Source organism: Protomyctophum bolini (genome assembly GCF_963924005.1).
Source record: "Protomyctophum bolini genome assembly, chromosome: 4".
NCBI classification, from domain to species: Eukaryota; Metazoa; Chordata; class Actinopteri; order Myctophiformes; family Myctophidae; genus Protomyctophum; species Protomyctophum bolini.
This window is the reverse complement of record NC_137865.1, coordinates 2124705-2144732: the sequence shown is the minus strand read 5'-3', so window position 1 is coordinate 2144732 and position 20028 is coordinate 2124705. Positions and strand designations below refer to the sequence as shown.

Below are 20028 nucleotides of genomic sequence, written 5' to 3'. Positions count from 1 at the left end.
TTATATCGTGCTGCACCTAGTCCCAAACTGGTCACAGTGGTAGGGCTTCTCTCCTGTATGAATCACATGGTGTCGTTTCAGATTACTGCCGCTACTGAACTGTTTCCCACACTGGTCACAGGCATAGGGCTTCTCTCCTGTATGAATTCTCTGGTGTTGTTCGAGAGTACCCCTCTGGCTGAACCTAGTCCCACACTGGTCACAGGTATAGGGCTTTTCCCCTGTATGAATTATCTGGTGAAGTTTGAGAGCACTGCTCGTGCTGAACCCAGTCCCACACTGTTCACAATGGTAGGGCTTCAATCCTGTATGAATCATCTGGTGTTGTTTGAGATTACCCCTCGTGCTGAACCTAGTCCCACACTGGTCACAGTGGAAGGGCTTCTCTCCTGTATGAATTCTATGGTGTATTTTTAGTTTACTACTCGTTCTGAACTTAGTCCCACACTGGTCACAGTGGTAGGGCTTCTCTCCTGTATGAATCATCTGGTGATGTTTAAGGTGACCGCTGTGGCTGAACCTAGTCCCACACTGGTCACAGTGGAAGGGCTTCTCTCCTGTATGAATTATCTGGTGTTGTTTGAGCTGTCCCCTCTGGCTGAACATAGTCCCACACTGGTCACAGGCATAGGGCTTCTCTCCTGTATGAATTATGAAGGTGAAGTTTGAGAGCACTGCTCGTGCTGAACCCAGCCCCACACTGTTCACAGTGGTAGGGCTTCTGTCCTGTATGAATTATCTGGTGTATGTTTAGCTCACCGCTCGATTTGAACTGTTTCCCACACTGGTCACAGGCAAAGGGCTTCTCTCCTGTATGAATTCTCTGGTGAAGTTTGAGATTACTGCTCTGGCTGAACCTAGTCCCACATTGGTCACAGGCATAGGGCTTATCTCCTGTATGAATTCTCTGGTGAAGTTTGAGAGCACTGCTTTTGCTGAACCTAGTCCCACACTGTTCACAGTGGTAGGGCTTCTCTCCTGTATGAATCATCTGGTGTTGTTTGAGGCTACTGCTCTGGTTGAACCTAGTCCCACACTGGTCACAGGCAAAGGGCTTCTCTCTTGTATGAATTCTCTGGTGTTGTTTGAGATTACCCCTCTGGCTGAACATAGTCCCACACTGGTCACATGCAAAGGGCTTCTCTCCTGTATGAATTCTCTGGTGAAGTTTGAGAGCACTGCTCGTGCTGAACCTAGTCCCACACTGGTCACAGGGCTTCAAGCCTGTATGAATTCCTTGGTGATGTTTGAGGTGTCCATTTCTTCTATTGATTTGTTTGAGTTTGGCAGGACAGACATCTGGGATAGAGAATGAGGAGAGAGAAAAAACATGAAATGTTAAAAAATAACATGCAAGCTGTGTTGTATTACCAACTGATAATGTTCTACATTTAGGACGACAGCATCAACTAGGCAGAGATTGGCTGTTGGAACATTCCTGGCCTGCCTGATGACTGCAGCTGTCTCTGTCTGTCACACACACACACACACACACACACACACACACACACACACACACACACACACACACACACACACACACACACACACACACACACACACACACACACACACACACACACGCACGCACACGCACGCACGCACATGCACACACACACACGCACACACAGATGCACACACACACACACACACACACACACACACACACACAAACACACACACACAAACACAACACAAATGAGCTATTAACTCATTTGTGTACATTTGCTTTCTGTGAAGATTAAAAATAAAGTGTACAGGGACATAGAAACATGCACATAGGCCTACCTATGCTGTGTAACTTTATCACAGGCTGCTTCAGCAGGGCTGCCTGGTAGATCTCTGGCTGTCGCTCCTCTGACGCAGCGGCTGGAACACTGTTGGACGCCATCTCTCTTTTGAAAAACCCAAATAGTTCATCTCCTTCGGTCCACTTCGATGGTCCACTTTTGAGGCCCGCATTTACCGAGTGGGATGATGTGACTTTACTTGCTGACATTTTGTGGTCTTTAGCCACAGTACGACCTCTGCTCCGCTTCCTGGCTAAACTCCCAGATCAACACCAGACAGAACAGAACAGTAGTTACATAAGCAGGAGGACCAGCTCCTCCCATTCTCAGCGTAGAGCTAAGTTAAGTGGTAGAGCTAAGCTAAGTGGTTCCCAAAGTGGGGTCCGGGGACCCCCAGGGGTCCCTGAGGGATCTCCAGTGGGTCCCCAGCTAAATGATAAGTTTGGAACCAAATGGACCCTTATGGGTCTGTAACTCAGAGTTCAATTTCACAGTTCAATTTCAATTAAAAATATCGTTAAAATAACAGATCTACAAGGACACCACACATGCATGTCACAATGTGTTGTGAGCTTGTAGATCTGCTATTTGCAAATAGCCCAAGTTTAAATATAGGGGTTAACGCATGTTATGTAATAATAATCAAAATCTATACAAAGTAATAGTAACTAAAAACTAAAAGTTTTAGGTTATTAGAGAAAGTAAAAGGTGAGTGTTCTTTTTTTTTAATTGGCTGCTTTCTTTTGTTTTAACGATTTTAGCTATTATTATTTTTTGGCCGCTACATTTCTCTTCATTAATATTTACTATAGTCCTACAAGACCCCAGGAAATTACATCTGGCCACAAAAGATTGCCAGGTCTATTGAATGTGAAGGAGGACGTGACAAACTGACATATTGAGCATACGACACATTATGGCAGCCCGGTTCCAGGTGTTCGTTCAGACACACCAACAAAAAAACTATACTGTGGCCAGATGTAATTTCCTTGGGTGTATAGTAGTAGGACTATAGTAAATAACAATAAAGAAATCGCCCAAAACGTAAATAGCTAAAAACGCTAATAGCCACCTGTCATAAATAGCTAAAAATAGCTAGATAGCAGCGAATGGAGAAAACAAAAAGAATAAAAATAAAATACACTAAACTTTTACTTTCTCTAATAACAACCTAAAACATGAACCTTGGTTGAAAAAAAGACATACCCAATACTTACCTCTCTCTTTTTATACTGTAGAGCAGTGGTGCTCAACTTTTTTTCACCAAGTACCACCTCAGAAAATATATGGCTCTCCACTTGACTTAGGGTAAAACACAGTAGCGTTAAATATAATATATGAAAATATGTCATATACCAACTGATAATGTTCTACATTTAGGACGACAGCGATATATAGGCAGAGATTGGCTGAACATTCCTGGCTTCCCTGATGACTGCAGCTGTCTCTGTCTGTCACACACACACACACACACACACACACACACACACACGCCTCTACTCTCTGTGTTGCTCCATGCCACCCAGCGTTGGGCAGAGGCCTCTACTCTCTGTGTTGCACCATGATGCCACCCAGCGTTGGGCAGAGGCCTCTACTCTCTGTGTTGCACCATGATGCCACCCAGCGTTGGGCAGAGGCCTCTACTCTCTGTGTTGCACCATGATGCCACCCAGCGTTGGGCAGAGGCCTCTACTCTCTGTGTTGCACCATGATGCCACCCAGCGTTGGGCAGAGGCCTCTACTCTCTGTGTTGCATCATGATGCCACCCAGCGTTGGGCAGAGGCCTCTACTCTGTGTTGCACCATGATGCCACCCAGCGTTGGGCAGAGGCCTCTACTCTGTGTTGCACCATGACGCCACCCAGCGTTGGGCAGAGGCCTCTACCCGAGAGGGGCGTGGAATCCTGATTGACAGGTCCCCCCCCTGTGTAGACTCTGCCCAACGCTGGGTGGCATCATGGTGCAACACAGAGAGTAGAGGCCTCTGCCCAACGCTGGGTGGCATCATGGTGCAACACAGAGAGTAGAGGCCTCTGCCCAACGCTGGGTGGCATCATGGTGCAACACAGAGAGTAGAGGCCTCTGCCCAACGCTGGGTGGCATCATGGTGCAACACAGAGTAGAGGCCTCTGCCCAACGCTGGGTGGCATCATGGTGCAACACAGAGTAGAGGCCTCTGCCCAACGCTGGGTGGCATCATGGTGCAACACAGAGAGTAGAGGCCTCTGCCCAACGCTGGGTGGCATCATAGTGCAACACAGAGTAGAGGCCTCTGCCCAACGCTGGGTGGCATCATGGTGCAACACAGAGTAGAGGCCTCTGCCCAACGCTGGGTGGCATCATGGTGCAACACAGAGTAGAGGCCTCTGCCCAACGCTGGGTGGCATCATGGTGCAACACAGAGTAGAGGCCTCTGCCCAACGCTGGGTGGCATGGAGCAACACAGAGAGTAGAGGCCTCTACACTCTACACAGGGGGGGACCTGTCAATCAGGATTCCACGCCCCTCTCGGTTGAGGCCGCGCCCCCAGGCAACTTCAGGGCCAAAACAAGACGTAAAAGTTTTCGACCTGAAAGTGAGAAAAGTTAGAGGCGAAAAAATAAATAAAATCTGAAGCCGAAAAAAAAAGATTTGAATCCGTAAAAATATGATTTGAATCCGTAAAAATAAGATCTGAAACTGAAAAATAATAATTTACTCAAAAATCGAAATATATTTAGATTCAAATCAAAAATACATTTGAACTGAAAAAAAACTTTTGAATACGTTTTTTTATTTTTCAAAGTTCAAGATACAAATGTGAGACTTTCGGTTTCAATTCTTATTTTTCCACTTCAATTTAAATGTTTTTTCGTCAACTGTTTTTAATAAATGATCAAAACTTTTGGCCCTGAAATGGCTCCATAGTTATGGTTAGGTCAGGGTTTGAGGACGTATAGGTTGTCGTTCGGACCAATGGTTTATGTCGGAACTAAAGCATGCACCCGGCCTGGAGCAGTGGGACCCGGCTTATGGGTTCCATTCATATACTTTCCACCTTTCCAAGCTGAAAATAACTCCTCAATAGGATTCAGAAAAGAACAATATATGGTGGAAGGTGTAGAACGGATCCACTTGAGCAGCCTGGTGGAAGCTTGTCCCATGCATGCAGGTGTTAGCAACAAATTGCTCACCAGACCTGAATGTTTAGACGTTTAAACGTTTTATAGTTGTGTTGTATTGACACTCACGTGTTGTTCATACATGTAATTAAAATGTTTTATTACTTTAATTCATATGTAACTGCTGTCCATCTCTGTATGTTGTTCATTCATTTAATTTAATTTAATGACTATTTAACTGTTAACATGTTCGTTCATTTGAATGATGTGTTTTGAGCAGATCTCCAGTGACTCGTTACCCTCAGTCATTAGACGTCGATAATTAATTATCTTCCAACATCCTACACCTGTTGGGTCGCTGTTTCATCATCCCTGCATGGGCCACATGCACGGACACGCGCGCGCACACACACACACACACCATCGTCTTCTGTTGATCATCGTGATGAGCAAAGCTCTCTCTCTTTCTCTTGATCATTTTTAAATTGTAACCTTTGATTAAAAAGGTGCATAGACGTTCTGAAACAGGGACATGCATGTGTTGTGTTTTACCTTACTACATACGGATCACATGTTATACCTTAGTATACTACGGATCACATGCAGATATTCATACATAATAAGGTTCATTGTTACACTGTTTAAATACGTAAAACTTTCTCAATATTTCACCAAATGGGTGACTCTCCCCGGCTGTCGACAACTCGGTGGGACTTTGATCAGTGTGTCAAACAAAGATAATTAAATATAAAGAACAATATAATACGGTGCAACCGTTATCGTAGGAACGATCACACGTCCTACTACAGATGCAACACAATAACCAGTGAACTGCACAAAAACACAAACACAAATTGAACATTGAACTAAACAAAACAGCCTGTACGTGGTGAGTGCAACACATACATTTTCCTCATCACATCACGCACACATTCAACTACATTTTCAGGTCGGCATCTGGACACAAAACAAAACGCACAATTTATATCGTATATAATGCACTCCTTAACTCCCAGAATTATTATGCATCATTACTTTGTGTTTTATTTTCATTATTGTATATATATATAAATATTATATTTGTGTCATGGACGTTATTGGTTTGTTTTGTGGTGGGCACGGAAATCTTCATAATAACGTGTGTTGTCAGGGGGACCAGCTAGGTTGTTACTATTAAATAGATAAGAGTTCTAGGTTCACAGGATATTTAGCATCACCATGGTGCATCGGCAAGAATGCATACAAAGAGTTCCATCAAAGCCTTTTATTGTTCCGTTGCACACATGAGCATTTGAGATGAGCAAGGAGGTGGTGAGGCTTCACAGTTATGGTTTTTTACTATGAAAGATAGAAACACATAATTATTATACAATCCAACAACATTTAAACAATACACCAGGTGAATATTCTCTAAGGTTTGTGATCATTGCATTTCCCTGAAGCTCACAATAGGCCAAGCACATTAGTGCATTAGTATTACACAAACATATCTATACTCTGAGCCTCAAGGCAAGCAAGTAGCTACAAACACATCTATACTATAAGCTTCAAGGCAAGCAAGTAGCTATAATAGTCATTATCTAGTCATCACAACCCAATAAAGTACAACATATGCATTCATGAATTTAACTGGACTCACTTCAGTGACGCATAACGTGGCCTGCTGAGACTCCAGAGCAGAGGGCTCTCAGCTGGTTGCTGCTGCTGCTTCCAAACAATGACTGCATGGACAGGCACTCAGGCAGTATATGTAGCTGGCCACTGATTGAGGAGTGAGAGCAGGTGTGATTGGTGATTGAGAGGGAGTGACAGCACGTGAGGTGGGTGGGTCCAACCCATGGAAAAGGCCAGGGGAGGGTTGTTGCTGCTCACCAGGATGACTCTTTTCTACAGTTACACTCCTTTTTAACACATTGACTGCTACAGGTTCTAGCGGACCCTGGCTTACTGGTGCTGAAGGCTTAACATGGGCTTTTTGAGCTTTTTGGGGGGCCCACAGCGAGGGGCCTCTTATAGCGAGAATCACAATCGCATAAATAAAAAGAAAGCCCAACTTGTCCACTTCAATTTAAAAAAAATTTATGATTCTACCATCTTCCATTCTGGAGATATTGACCTTTTTCTAACACCTGCTTTTGCCTGCACGCTGCTTGTGAAAAAAAACAACAGAGATATGGAGGCCTGAAGTTGACAGACATTTCAGTTCAGTTTTTTTAGTTCAAAAGACCGATATAAAATTGAGCACAAATAATATCCTATACAAACCATATACCGAATGAAAGCCCTGAATGTCTACTTTTAGGAGGAAAACAGTACACATTGTACACATATACAGTTTGTCACTAATTGGCTATTGAATGCAGCTTGCGCCCACCAGAGAACTTTAGAGAAGGCATGGACCCGAAGAACTATTATTCACAAAATAAGGCCTATAGCGACATGTACATACTATATACCGTATGAAACAGTAGACTCTCTGCTTTCATAAGAAAAATACCACCCAGAAAAATCACACCCCTGTGAAGTGAGCAGTGCAATTGCACTGCTCACTTCACAGGGGTGTGATTTTTATTATTATTACAGTATTAGTATTTTTCTTATGAAAGCAGAGAGTCGACTGTTTCATACGGTATATAGTATGTACATGTCGCTATAGGCCTTATTTTGTGAATAATAGTTATTCAGGCCCATGCCATCTCTAAAGTTCTCTGAAAAAGATAATTTTAGAGAGCATGGACCTAACAACTAAATATTCACAAAATAAGGCCTATAGCGACATGTACATACTATATACCGTATGAAACAGAATACTCTCTGCTTTCATAAGAAAAATACTAATACTGTAATAATAATAGAAATCACACCCCAGTGAAGTGAGCAGTGCAATGTTGCACTGCTCACTTCACAACATTGCACTGCTCACTTCACAGGGGTGTGATTTTTATTATTACGAGTAAGACGCGCGAACGCGGAAAGCGAACGCAGATCGTAAATTGCAATAACAATTAGAATAAATTACAGACATGATCTGCAGGGTGTCATAGTTAGTGCTTGGACCACGCCAGCTCCATATATGGTCACAAAAGACGCCATCACACTCATGTCACCATGACTCAGCCATAACCATATAAGGAGTCCCCAAAGCAGGACCACGCCATCACACTCATGTCACCATGACTCACAAATCACTCAGCTCCATATATGGGCACAAAAGGGCCAGGTCCACATATACAGTAAGCGGGACAGACAGACACACACACACACACACACACACACAGACAGACAGACAGACAGACAGACAGACAGACAGACGTGATCTGCTAGGTCTCATAGTAAGTGCTCATTGCATTCGCAATTACAGTATTAGTTTTTTTCTTATGAAAGCAGAGAGTCTTGATGCACATTATCTGATCATAAAACGGACTTGGAAACTTTCTTCAATCGTAGCCCCATATGTGCCCTCTCCCTACGCTCATTGAACTCATTCTGTGATTCGAGCTACAAACAATCGCAGTAACGGGGGGGGGGGGGGGGGCAACTAGGCTTTGAGGAAATGATCTTGCATAATCAACATTATTGTCGATTGTCGTGTGCCGCTCCAAACATGTCCAGACATACCACTAACCTCATCGATCCAGTCTCGCGTATCTATAAGGTGAGACGCGAGACTGGATCGGATTGTGTCTGGACATGTTTGGGAAAAAAAACAAGAAAAACAACGAGATGGATGCGGCAGCAGCAGAAGCAGCACGTCAACGTATTTGGAAGAAAAAAAACGAGAAAGCACCACCTGTCGTTGCAAGACAAACACCCGTATGTTGCTGATAGACAGATAATAATCGATCCGATTTTGTCCTGCCGTTCATTTTATCACATTAGGTGCAGGGCAGGCTGCTCGACGGTGAGTTTATAATAGCCTGTTGTAACGAGAAAGGGGGATGGATTGGATGGTTGGATGCGAGCAGCGCAGCAGCGCAGCAGCAGCAGCAGTACGGCTTGCGATCAGCGACCAACGTATCATGGCGGGCCCTCGATAATGATGTGCAATCTGTCCATGACTAACTCCACATGTGTCTGGCAAACGTTACGTTATGAAATCAAATGCCGATCGTTGCAGGTTTATATACGGGCAGAGAGCAAATCGCGTTGTATCTTGTTCCGACAATGAGAGTGCAAGCCTTGCAGTTGAAAGCAGTGGGGACTCGGGAGTGGGGGGGGAACTGCCAATGCGATCCAAGAGGAAGAGACCCCCCCCCCCACCATTCTCCCTCGGGAGAAACCATGTAGAAACAGGAGGGGAGGGGGAATCGAGTGTATTCACACAAACAAGAGCATTGTCCCATCCATTTTAGATCCCCTGACATCTGCGTTGGTCTATGCCGGACGGCCGTATCCATTACGTCGTACGTCCTCGCATAGACCAACCAATAGGCGGTGCCAGACGCTTCTCAGACCAACACCTCTTTTCAGCAGGGGGGGGTTTTAACTCTTTTTAGAGCCGATCGGTGTTACATTATGAGTTGTCCGGGCGCAAATATAGTTGAACTATAGTAATCAATAAAAAAACGTTTTTTGGACCATAAAACGTATAAAAACGTTATGCGCTTCTTGCGCTTGGCTATAATAAAACGTTTAAAAACGCTTTCAGCATTCTATGAGTTAAGAGAAGTTCAAGGGGAATACCACTCATTTTTGAACTACGTACAGTATGTCATTAATATATACTGTTACCTATAGAGTTGTTGTGCGGAAATAATAATTAAGTCGTCGTCGTCCCCCCAACCCCCCTTCTGTTCAGCGTTCTGTTTAGCCTAGAACTGGACGTCGTAGAACTTGGGGTCATGTGATCAGTGACATCACATCGACTCTTTGGCCTGTATAGATTAATTGTGTTACTGTATATGTCCCATGAAGCCATTATACAAGTAAGACGCACGGACGCGGGAAGCGAACGCAGCTCGTAAATTGCAAATACAACAATTAGAATAAATTACATACTTTTAAGGGTTTTTTAAAGTTCTCTTTTTTATATATATAGATTAAAACATGTTGTGTGTTTGATACAGCTGTGCCCTCTGGTGGCGGGCCGGTGGTGTTACAGCGTGACACACACACAGACACACAGACAGACAAACAGTTTAGGCCAGTTTATATACCGGTAGTTAGTAACTTACTGCTCACTGCGTTCACAATCACTGCGTTCGCAATCACTGCGTTCGCAACTATAGCATCGTATAACTGTTATACTCATAAATACTTACAATGCTTTTATCATGCATAACACATTGTTTTCTATTTATAACTTGACTTAAAAACACTCAGAAAACCACCAGCTCAGTGGACTTGTGGTTAGAGTGTCTGCCCTGAAACTGGGAGGTCGGGGTTCGATCCCCGGCAGAGTCATACTGTCGCGTTTATTCCGGGTGGTGGGCTCATTATAGTATTAAGTGCCGACCCAGCTTATATTTGTAACTTCATGTTGTGTTGTATATGTTAGATGTTAGTGCTACTAATGAAGTTCACTGCCTCTACAGAAAATACTCTGTGTTATATAAGAACAGAAATCCTCTTATCAACCAATTACAGTATCTCAGGGATGTAGATATTAATACAGTTAATTGGGAGGTAAAATGTGTTTATGCTACTACTAGACTAGAGGAATGCGGTGCATATACTAGTGGGACACAGTGAAGTCAATGATTGATGACAATGGTACAATGGTAGGAAGTATCTGATGTCAAGAGGCGTGCTTTTTAACAGGATATACTATAGTCGCGTGTCTTTTCCAGTTCATTCTAAAGACAATGTAATGAGCAGGAGACATGGCGTTTGCGTAAGTTTTTATAATGTGTTAATAAGTACGGTTAAATACTCTGTCATAATGATACGCTTGTGCAGTCGTCAGATCTGTGAATTAATAGTATATGTTGTGTTTCTTTGTGTTTCAGTTTATTACCTGCTAATGCCACTAACGCGACTAACGTCGCGACCTCTGAATCTTGTGATAAATGATAAGAACAATCAGTTGTGGAAGCTATTGAACTATATCTAAACACGGGCCAGACAAGGCAAATAACGCTTTTACTGTACACAAGTTTAGTAGAAGTGTGTTTGTACGTGTATGAGTGTGTTATGAGATTGTAGTAATAAAATGGCCGGAAAATAGGTGATTGTTTGCGAGTGTGGTAAGGTGGTATTGCTTAAGGTAGCCAACTACGCCACCTGGGGAATTGCGCCCCAGGAGATATTTACTAAATGCAATACTGGACACCCGGAGCACGTAATGACTCCCAAACACAGGTTCAGTATACCGTATAATTAGGCAAGGCAGAAACGTGTGTACCAATATAGAAAAGTCTTTATTAAATTAATTGGTTTTAACAATATAAAAAGGTATAAAACAGTCAATCAAGTAGGTATTTCATGTAGCAAGAATACAGTTCAATAAATAAGGTATTTCATGTAGCAAGAATACAGTTCAATAAATAAGGTCTAAAGTGCTATACGGGTTATAAAGTGCTAGAGCATGGAGATATATTATATATATGCAATACACAAATACATTTATATATATATATATATATCACTCATTCTTGAGATGAGGGACAAAAGTGGAAAAAACATGTCCCACACATAAGAGCCTTATTTTATCTAAAAAAATAAATTAATTCATAAAAATAAAAGCACTTGCAAAGTTAAGTGTAATACAGTTGTGTATTATTATGCCCTTAATTTCATTATAATTGTTTTCATATTCCATCTGAATTAGTTAAAAGCAGGCCCTGTACCCAAAAAGGCCTGTATTTAGCCTGTCCCCAGCAAGTGGCCACAATTTCAAACTGCCAAAAAAGTGTCTAATACTGTCACAATCACATAAATATACATACTAAATTAAAGTAGATTGTCAACAACATAGCAAATAATATACACAGTTAATTTTAATTTATATTTTCTATTAAATATCTCATATCAAATGTTCGTCCCACGTCTCCGTCAACTCCGTCAGGTTTTTTTAAAAGTCTTAAATTAATCAGAAAATATTGTCGACAGATTTAGCCTGAAGACTCCTTTTCCAAGTCCCATTTATAGTTGTTGCAACAGTGGAGTACCTGGTCTGACAAGCATTCAATTGTTTGATATTTTAAACAAACAATGTTGATAACAATGTGGTCACAGCTTTTACATGTCAACTCCGTCTGCACATTTTTATGATCTTTGTTAAGAATTCCAAAATAATGTTTATTATTTTAGTTTAGGGGTTAGGTTTAGCTAACAAAATTAAGCAAAAACAAAATGGCTACATTGTACTAAAGAGGGTTAAGATGAAAACAAATGCCATTTTGTCAACTCCGTCAGACGTCAACTCCGTCAGATTTTGTGTCTGACGGAGTTGACGTGTATCTGACGGAGTTGACAAAAGTGTTCCTAAAACAATAAAATTATTGTTTTTGAATAATGGGCAGTATTCCAATTTGCCACACAGTTAGAGCATGCCTTAAGGAACATTTTTGGCTATGGGGCCATCACAGATTTGTCTCGTGGTGACCATGGCAGCCATATTACAAAAGAGCCGCCACCTGATGTTATTTTACAATAACTCAAGTTCTACACCACCTAGGATCTTGATTCTGGTGACTAATCATACATTTTCAAGGATGTGGGGTACATTGGTAATATTTAGATTTGTCCTGTGACCATAGCAGCCATTTTTTTTCCAAAATGGCCGCCACCTGCTGTTATTTTACAATAACTCAAGTTTTAGACCACCTAGGATCTTGATTTTGGCGACTAATCATACATTTTAAAAGATGAGAAATACAGTGGTACTATTTAGATTTGTCCTGTGACCATGGCAGCCATTGTTTTTCAAAATGACCACCAACCTGCTGTTATTTTACCAATAACTCAAGTTTTAGACCACCAAGGATCTTGATTCTGGCGACTAATCATTACATTTTCAAGGATGAATTTCTCTGGGAGAGGTAAGGGCTTATTTCAGGTGCAGGTTGAGTTTCTACTGACAGGACATTAAAAGGAGGTGGGCTTTCTGGCCTTTGACTTGCCCCTTTCAGGTACAGATGCACAGTTTGACTTCACTGGCCACTGCAGGGAACTGTGGGGGAGAAACTTTGGTCTCTTGACACCCCGATTAGGTTCAGGGTTTTTTTTGGTGGAGACTTGCCTTTCATGACATCTTTGCTGCAGCAGTTGATCTCCTTACTGCCAGTGGTGGCACACTCTGGGTCTCTGGGGCATTGTATCTTGGTGGCCTCCTGCCAGTGTTTCTCCATCCTTCTCCTGAGCTCTGTGTTCTGGGGCTCTGTTATAGTCAACTTACATTGTCTTGGCTGGAGATTGCTTTCCTGCAGGGTCCAGCCCAGTCTTGTGCAGATGGCTGCTGGCCCACCTGGAGGCCCCAACCTCACTTGTTCGGTTGGTGTGATTAGGTGGGGTGGTCTTCCCCAATCAGGATGAGGGGTTTGACCCTTTCAAACGGCAGTCTGGCCAAGTGTCTATATTTAGTTGTGAGTTTAGATACAGGATACGATTGCTCACCCAGCCCCAGGTGACATGAGGTGAAGGCTCCTTTGATTTGGTAACATTGCTTTGGTTGACATGCTGGGGACACAGAGAAAGACACTGATGCCTTCAGTGTCTGCACATCCTGCCTGATGGTCCTGAAGCCAAATCTTCTGTCTTCAGTCTTTCGCTCACTGTTCACTGCTCACTGTTCACCTCACCGAATTTAGCCCAAGGAGTTTGACCCCTAGTTTGGCCATAGACCCCCTAGTTTGGCCATAGCCACTTGCCCAAATGTGCCGACATGTGCTGACCTCATCACATCTGTGATGATGGCTATGGCCGTTTTTAGCCAACGTAGTGTTTTTTGTGCAAAACTAATGCTTGGAATGGATCCAGAATCATGAAAAGCCCCTAGTTTGACATGCCACATGCTACTTAAAGCATAATGAAATTTAGAACATTTAGCCTTATATTGGTTGTTGATGGTACCCAACTTTCAGCAGCTGTCAAACATGCCCCTAGGGTGGTCAAATAGAAACCAATGTGGGATATGTTAGTAGACACCTTTACAAACATTGGTGATGAACATTCTTGGTAAGAAATGTATTCACAGATTTTATATTATTCTGATAATATTCCCTGAGTAAATTGGTAAAATAATAGCAGGTCCACCATTTTTGAAAATGTCTACCATCCATGGTCACAGGATAAATCTAAATAGTACAACTGTATTCCTCACCCTTGAAAATGTATGATTAGTCACCAGAATCAAGATCCTAGGTGGTGTAGAACTTGAGTTATTGGGAAATAACAGAAAGTTGGCGGCCATTTTGAAAAATGTCTACCATGGTCACAGGACAAATCTAAATAGTACCAATGTATCCCACATCCTTGAAAATGTATGATTAGTCACCAGAATCAAGATCCTAGGTGGTGTAGAACTTGAGTTATTGGGAAATAACAGAAAGTTGGCGGCCATTTTGAAAAATGGCTGCCATGTTCGCAGGGCAAATCTAAATAGTACCACTGTATTCCTCATCCTTGAAAATGTGGGATTAGTCACCAGAATCAAGATCCTAGGTGGTCTAGAACCTAAATCAGTTAAACTTGTCAACTCCGTCAGATGTTCGTCAACTCCGTCAGACGTTCGTCCCGTGATGTTTTTGTTAATTTCCAAAGAAATAGAAAATTCGCTGTCAAATCTTTTGTGCTTATGTATTGAAACACCAACTGAAATGATACGTAATGATTATTATTATTTTTTTTTACATGGTTTTCATGTTATAATATTGAAAATAAAGGTTGAAATGACGGTTTTGAGAAATTGGATATTTCATAATAGTGTGATATTGGAACAAAATAATATTAAAAGATTTGTATTACTTAACTTGATTACTGAAAGCCATTATAAGATAACTGAGGACTTTATATTATTGTTGAAATGATAAAATTCAATTAAAAGGGATTTTAGTGTGTCTGACGGAGTTGACATGAATCAGGTATTAAGTGCATAAATGTCCCATTTTAGAAAGAAATGTTATGCGAAAAACCTGTTCCTTCTCAAGATTGGTAGTTGAGACCTGTGTCTACAAATACATCTATTTGATTTGAATGTATCTTAAAAAAAAAAAAATCCAGTTTGAAAAAAGTTTTGTCCCTTATCTCAAGAATGGGTGATATATATCTATATCACACCACTACAAGCCAGTACCGGGGGGAGGAGGCGAGCTGGCAGGCTCACCTATCCAGGGTGGTGGCAATATGCGACACAGCAACTCAAAATAAAGCACAACACAACAAACTCAAAGAAAAGGGCTTTACCACCACCACTGGACGGCTGTACTCTGCTCCAGCGTGGCTGTCCCCGGTACCGGTCCTGTAAGACGGATAGATAGATTAGCTTGTCGCAGGGGCAAGTATGGTGCAGGATAATAACAGTGATCTCTCTCCGGCCTATAGTGGGCCTAGTTGTAATATATATAATACAGCACTAAGTATCTATATATATATACACAAGCCAATATAGAGAGGAATATGTTATAATATGCAGAATAAGAAGACGGCCGCTATGGGCTACAATCAACAGGGCATTGAGTCAACACGATCAACAAGAGGACCACTCGTGGCCGTGGGTTGCGCCTTCTCACACACTGCAGTCCGAGTGTGGATCAAATGAATAGGTGCAGCAAAGCAGCAGGTGTGGTGCCGGCCCCGCGTTAATGATACCAACGTGCACTGGCGTTGTACCCACTGCAGCGGTAGCCAGGTAAAGCAGTATACTAGGTGGCGCGGTGCTGTTTCACCACACGCCACGGGACAGCAGGGGATGACTCGAACCCGTAGAGCCTGTGTCACCCACCAGCAGTGTAGAGGGGAGAGACAGACAGCTGACAAACACGGCCGACGCGTCACCTTATAAAGCCGCTGATACAATCTAGCCCTAATCAGTGGGCGGAGGATGGGACGTGACAGCGTGGGAACGCTCACGCCCATCCTGCCACACGAGCCTTTATTGCAACTTGGAGGAAGTGTGTGTTTGAGTAATATAACGGTTGTGTTAAATCACGGATTACCCATACCTGTTCGTTAACTCCTTTACGGAGGGTTGAATCAATAGTTAGACAAAGTTATGAAACAGCAAAGTTTAATTATATCCGTACACATACCATGAAAGACTATAAAAATGGGACCCAATGTCTCTCCCACACTCAACGGTTGGATTGGGGGGTCAGTCCCTGCTTGGCACGGTTGGATTGTGGTGTCAGTCTCTGTTTGGCCCTCAGCATCAATGGGTTGGATTGGGGGGGTCAGTCCCTGCTTGGCTATCAGCATCAAGGGTTGGATTGGGGGTTCAGTCCCTGCTTGGCACTCAGCATCAAGGGTTGGATTGGGGGGTTAGATCAACTACAAATGATTCCTGAGATTGGCACGGCTGTAGCTCACCGCTCCAAGAGATGTGTCAACTACGGAGAAGAAATCTCGCATACAGCAACGTACGTAACAAATAGTAGGACTTTAACCTTTAACCCATTCAGGACGGGAACTCCTTTTGGTGTTTAAAGCATCATGTTATACTTTAGCTGTGGAAAAATAGCAGATCGGGCCGGGGGCACAGTCGGTAGAGCTGTCGCCTTACAGCTAGAAGGACCTGGGTTCGATTCCCCCTGGGGACACTGTGGGTCCTGGGGGCGTGTTCTCTCCTCCGCGTCATCAGTGCTCATATGGCGAAATGGCCTTTCTGTGTGGAGTTTGCATGTTCTCCCCCGTGTCCCCTAGGGTAGGTACCCTCGCAAAAAACATGCGGTAATCCTGGTCTCTAAACTACCTCCCTCTGGCCAACTGGGGCGCCTGGAGGGGAAAGGAACTGGTCGGAATAACAAGTTCCTTCCACACACTACATCTGGCAGGAAAACTCAAACTCCCCTCAGTCAGTTGAAAAGAAGCAGCTTGGACTCCTCGTGCATAGAAGGAAGCATGAGGTCAGTCCGCTGCCCCCCCAGGTTGACAGAGGAAGTGTAGCACCCAGGATTACATTAGATAATTGACACTGGGTGAAAAATTGGGTTACACAATCGTGGGATAAAAAAGAAAAAGAAAACAGCAGATCTAAGAGCTTGTAGATCTGCATTTTTGAACAATTCTGAAAATGTGGCGCAAAGCTGTAAATATATATCCTTTCAGAGCGAACAAAAACACTCAAATCTTTGCCATTTTCGTAGCCATTTTTTAAAATCAGCCTCAGGTCTAAATTATCACACAGCATAGTCTCTACATTAACAGTGATTATAATGCATACAAAGATAATAGCCTACTATTATGAGCATTGGACTTATTGTCCACGATGGCTGCCGTGAGTTTACAATGCCTATAAACTGGGATTTAATACATAGAAAATCATAACAATTATGTAGTTTTCAAAAAAGGCATGTTATTTAGCATACCCAATACTAATATAATCCATTGGAAAATCACTTTTATCAATTATTTACATTTGTAACCATATAGGCCGTACTGACCCATTTATTATTAGATTCATTGCAAAAAGTCCACTAGGGGGCGAACCCAACTAGTTTGCGATGGTTTTTGAAAACCTTATACTATACCATACCTAACCTAACACCATGCCCAAAATAAAAAGAATATATATATATGCACACTGTGGAGAACTCTTAGGGTGCCTTTTTTGTTCTTATAGCAACCTGAAAACAAAGGAAAAACAGCACCCTCTGCATGATGCTCAAAGTTTGGTCTGAGGACCTCAAAGGGTCCTTGGGGAAGTTCCAGGCAGTCCACAGCAAAATATTGAACATTTCACCTCTTTAATCCCATTTTATACTTTGAAAATAGCCAATCTACAAGCTCACAAACGCGTCCCATTACTGCCCATTTTGAGCTTGTTAGATCAGCTATTTGGGAAACATTTTTGATAAATCTTCAAAACATTTCCCTAGCAGAAAATATTTTCACATGGGGGTCTGCAGAATGCATGTCAATGTGGGTCCTTGATATGAAAATGTTTGAGAACCACTGGTTTAGAGTTTACAACCCAACCCAAACAAACACACCATACCCACCACCACCCCACCCGCCATCATTCCCCCCCCCCCCCATACACCCCCACCCCATACCAACAGCCACCACCTCCATTTTCCTGTAAGCCCCCCTATCCCACCCCTCAACCACCATATCACCTTCAACACCCCTATTGCCTCACCATTACATACCAAGCAGTTGCTGCCTTCAAGCCCCTCCATACCCACCCTCGAGTGCTAAAATGTTTTATATCCACTACTATCCACTACTTCTGAACATGACATATGGATAATATGCCAATATCAGCCAAATTTACATTGATGTCTAGTGGTGAAAGTTGACTATTGTGAGATAAATAATAAAATACATTCATGAATATTGAAAATATGAAAATGTCTGTTCACTTCAGTAACCTCCACAGCACTATTGATTTTTAATGTTTGGAATCTGGTGTTCCACCATATTTAGACTTTAGTTTAGGTATTCTTTACTTCATTCAACTTTATTTCTGTGTGTGAGGTCCTGTGATTTCTGTGTGCTGCAATCACACACAGGTGTGACTGCAGGCAAGGCCATGGAGTCATGCAAAACCACACCCACCTGGGTGAACACAGGTAGAAAGTGAATTCCCGCGCCTGATGGAGGGGAAAGGAACTGGTTGGAATAACGTGTTCCTTCCACGCGCTACGTCCAACCAGGGAAACTCCCCCCTGTCAGGTGTAAAGGAGCAACTTGGACACTCAGGCATGAAGGGAGCATGAGTTAAGTCCGTTGCTCTCCCCAGGTTGGCGGAGGGTGTGTAGAGCCCAGGATCACAGTAGATGATTGGCACAGGGGTGAAAAATGGGTTACAAAATCGTGGGATAAAAAATATATATATAAAAAAAAAAAAGGAAAGTGAATTCCCAATGCCTTATATGGGATTGGTGGGGTGGTTCCCTATGGTAATTAGGATGCTAATTAGGATACGTGGTGCGTCTATGATAATTTGAATGAACTGGCACACCCCTTCAAGTTACGAGGATTTGGATTCATCATCATAAGAACATGCTTACGGACAATTCTGCCAACTTAAGAATCTGACTGGACTTCTCTATAGGAATCCACTTACACAATATATCACAATATTGTGATACTGGACCTTCAAAGTCAGCTTTATAAAAACACACTTAGTCGCCTTCATTGTGATCAGATTACAATGCACAAGTTATTGATTGTTAGTACTTATTTATTGTAATGATTCATGCATTGTTATAAACAAATTATAGTACATGACAACAGTTGTCAACAGGGGGAGCCCTAGTATAGCATAATATATGTATTAAAGCCAATACATTACAGTACAAGTATGCATTATAGACATTGACACACAGACTTCATGTGACGTTTTAGCACCATGGTATTGTTTGATTGATTGATTTAATATGTATTAACAGTTTGCAGAATTACTGTTAACTTGTGTACATGTCATGTATGTGAAATCATTGGTGATTGGTTCTTGTCTGTATACAGAGCGCAATTGAAAAAAAGAGACTGGTCTCAATTGGATTCCCCTGAAATGAAGGTTTCAATCAATCAAAACTGTGAAAATAAAGCATTACGCTTGTTTACAAGAGGGTCCACCTTCTTCAATTCATCAAAACATTTAGAGACGTACAAATAGACACTTCTATATATAGCCAAAGAACAGAACAGGAATTCATCATAAAGGAGGTAAAAAGGGAAAATACATATTATACAGTGAGGGGGAGAAAGGTGTGGGGGGGGGGGGGGATTAAATGTAACCTTCACATGATATATTGTGATGTTGATGCTGAAACAACTCTGTGCAGCCCCAGTTTCTAATGGTATCTAATGTTTCCTTTTTTCAGCATAGAGATGGTAGCTGCACATGAGCACACTGTGAGGAATGAGCATTCCTCTACCCTCATCCTCCACTACGATTCCTGGCTCGAACAAAGTGGAGGTGAGCTCGCCATTTTCTGTATGGACAGAGAAGATGTGGGCCAGGACAAAGGAGGCATGCCACTGGATCGACTGTAAGGATGGCAACAGGGGACATTTTGCTCATCCATCACAGA

The 20028-nt window shown here is 42.5% G+C and overlaps 1 protein-coding gene across 1 annotated transcript in view; it reads right to left on the bottom strand.

Moving 5' to 3' along the window:
• Positions 1 to 20028, bottom strand: part of LOC308313869 (extracellular calcium-sensing receptor-like) — a gene marked incomplete at its 3' end in the record, with an annotated part of 196766 nt that overhangs the window by 120128 nt on the left and 56610 nt on the right. The window lies entirely within an intron of this gene.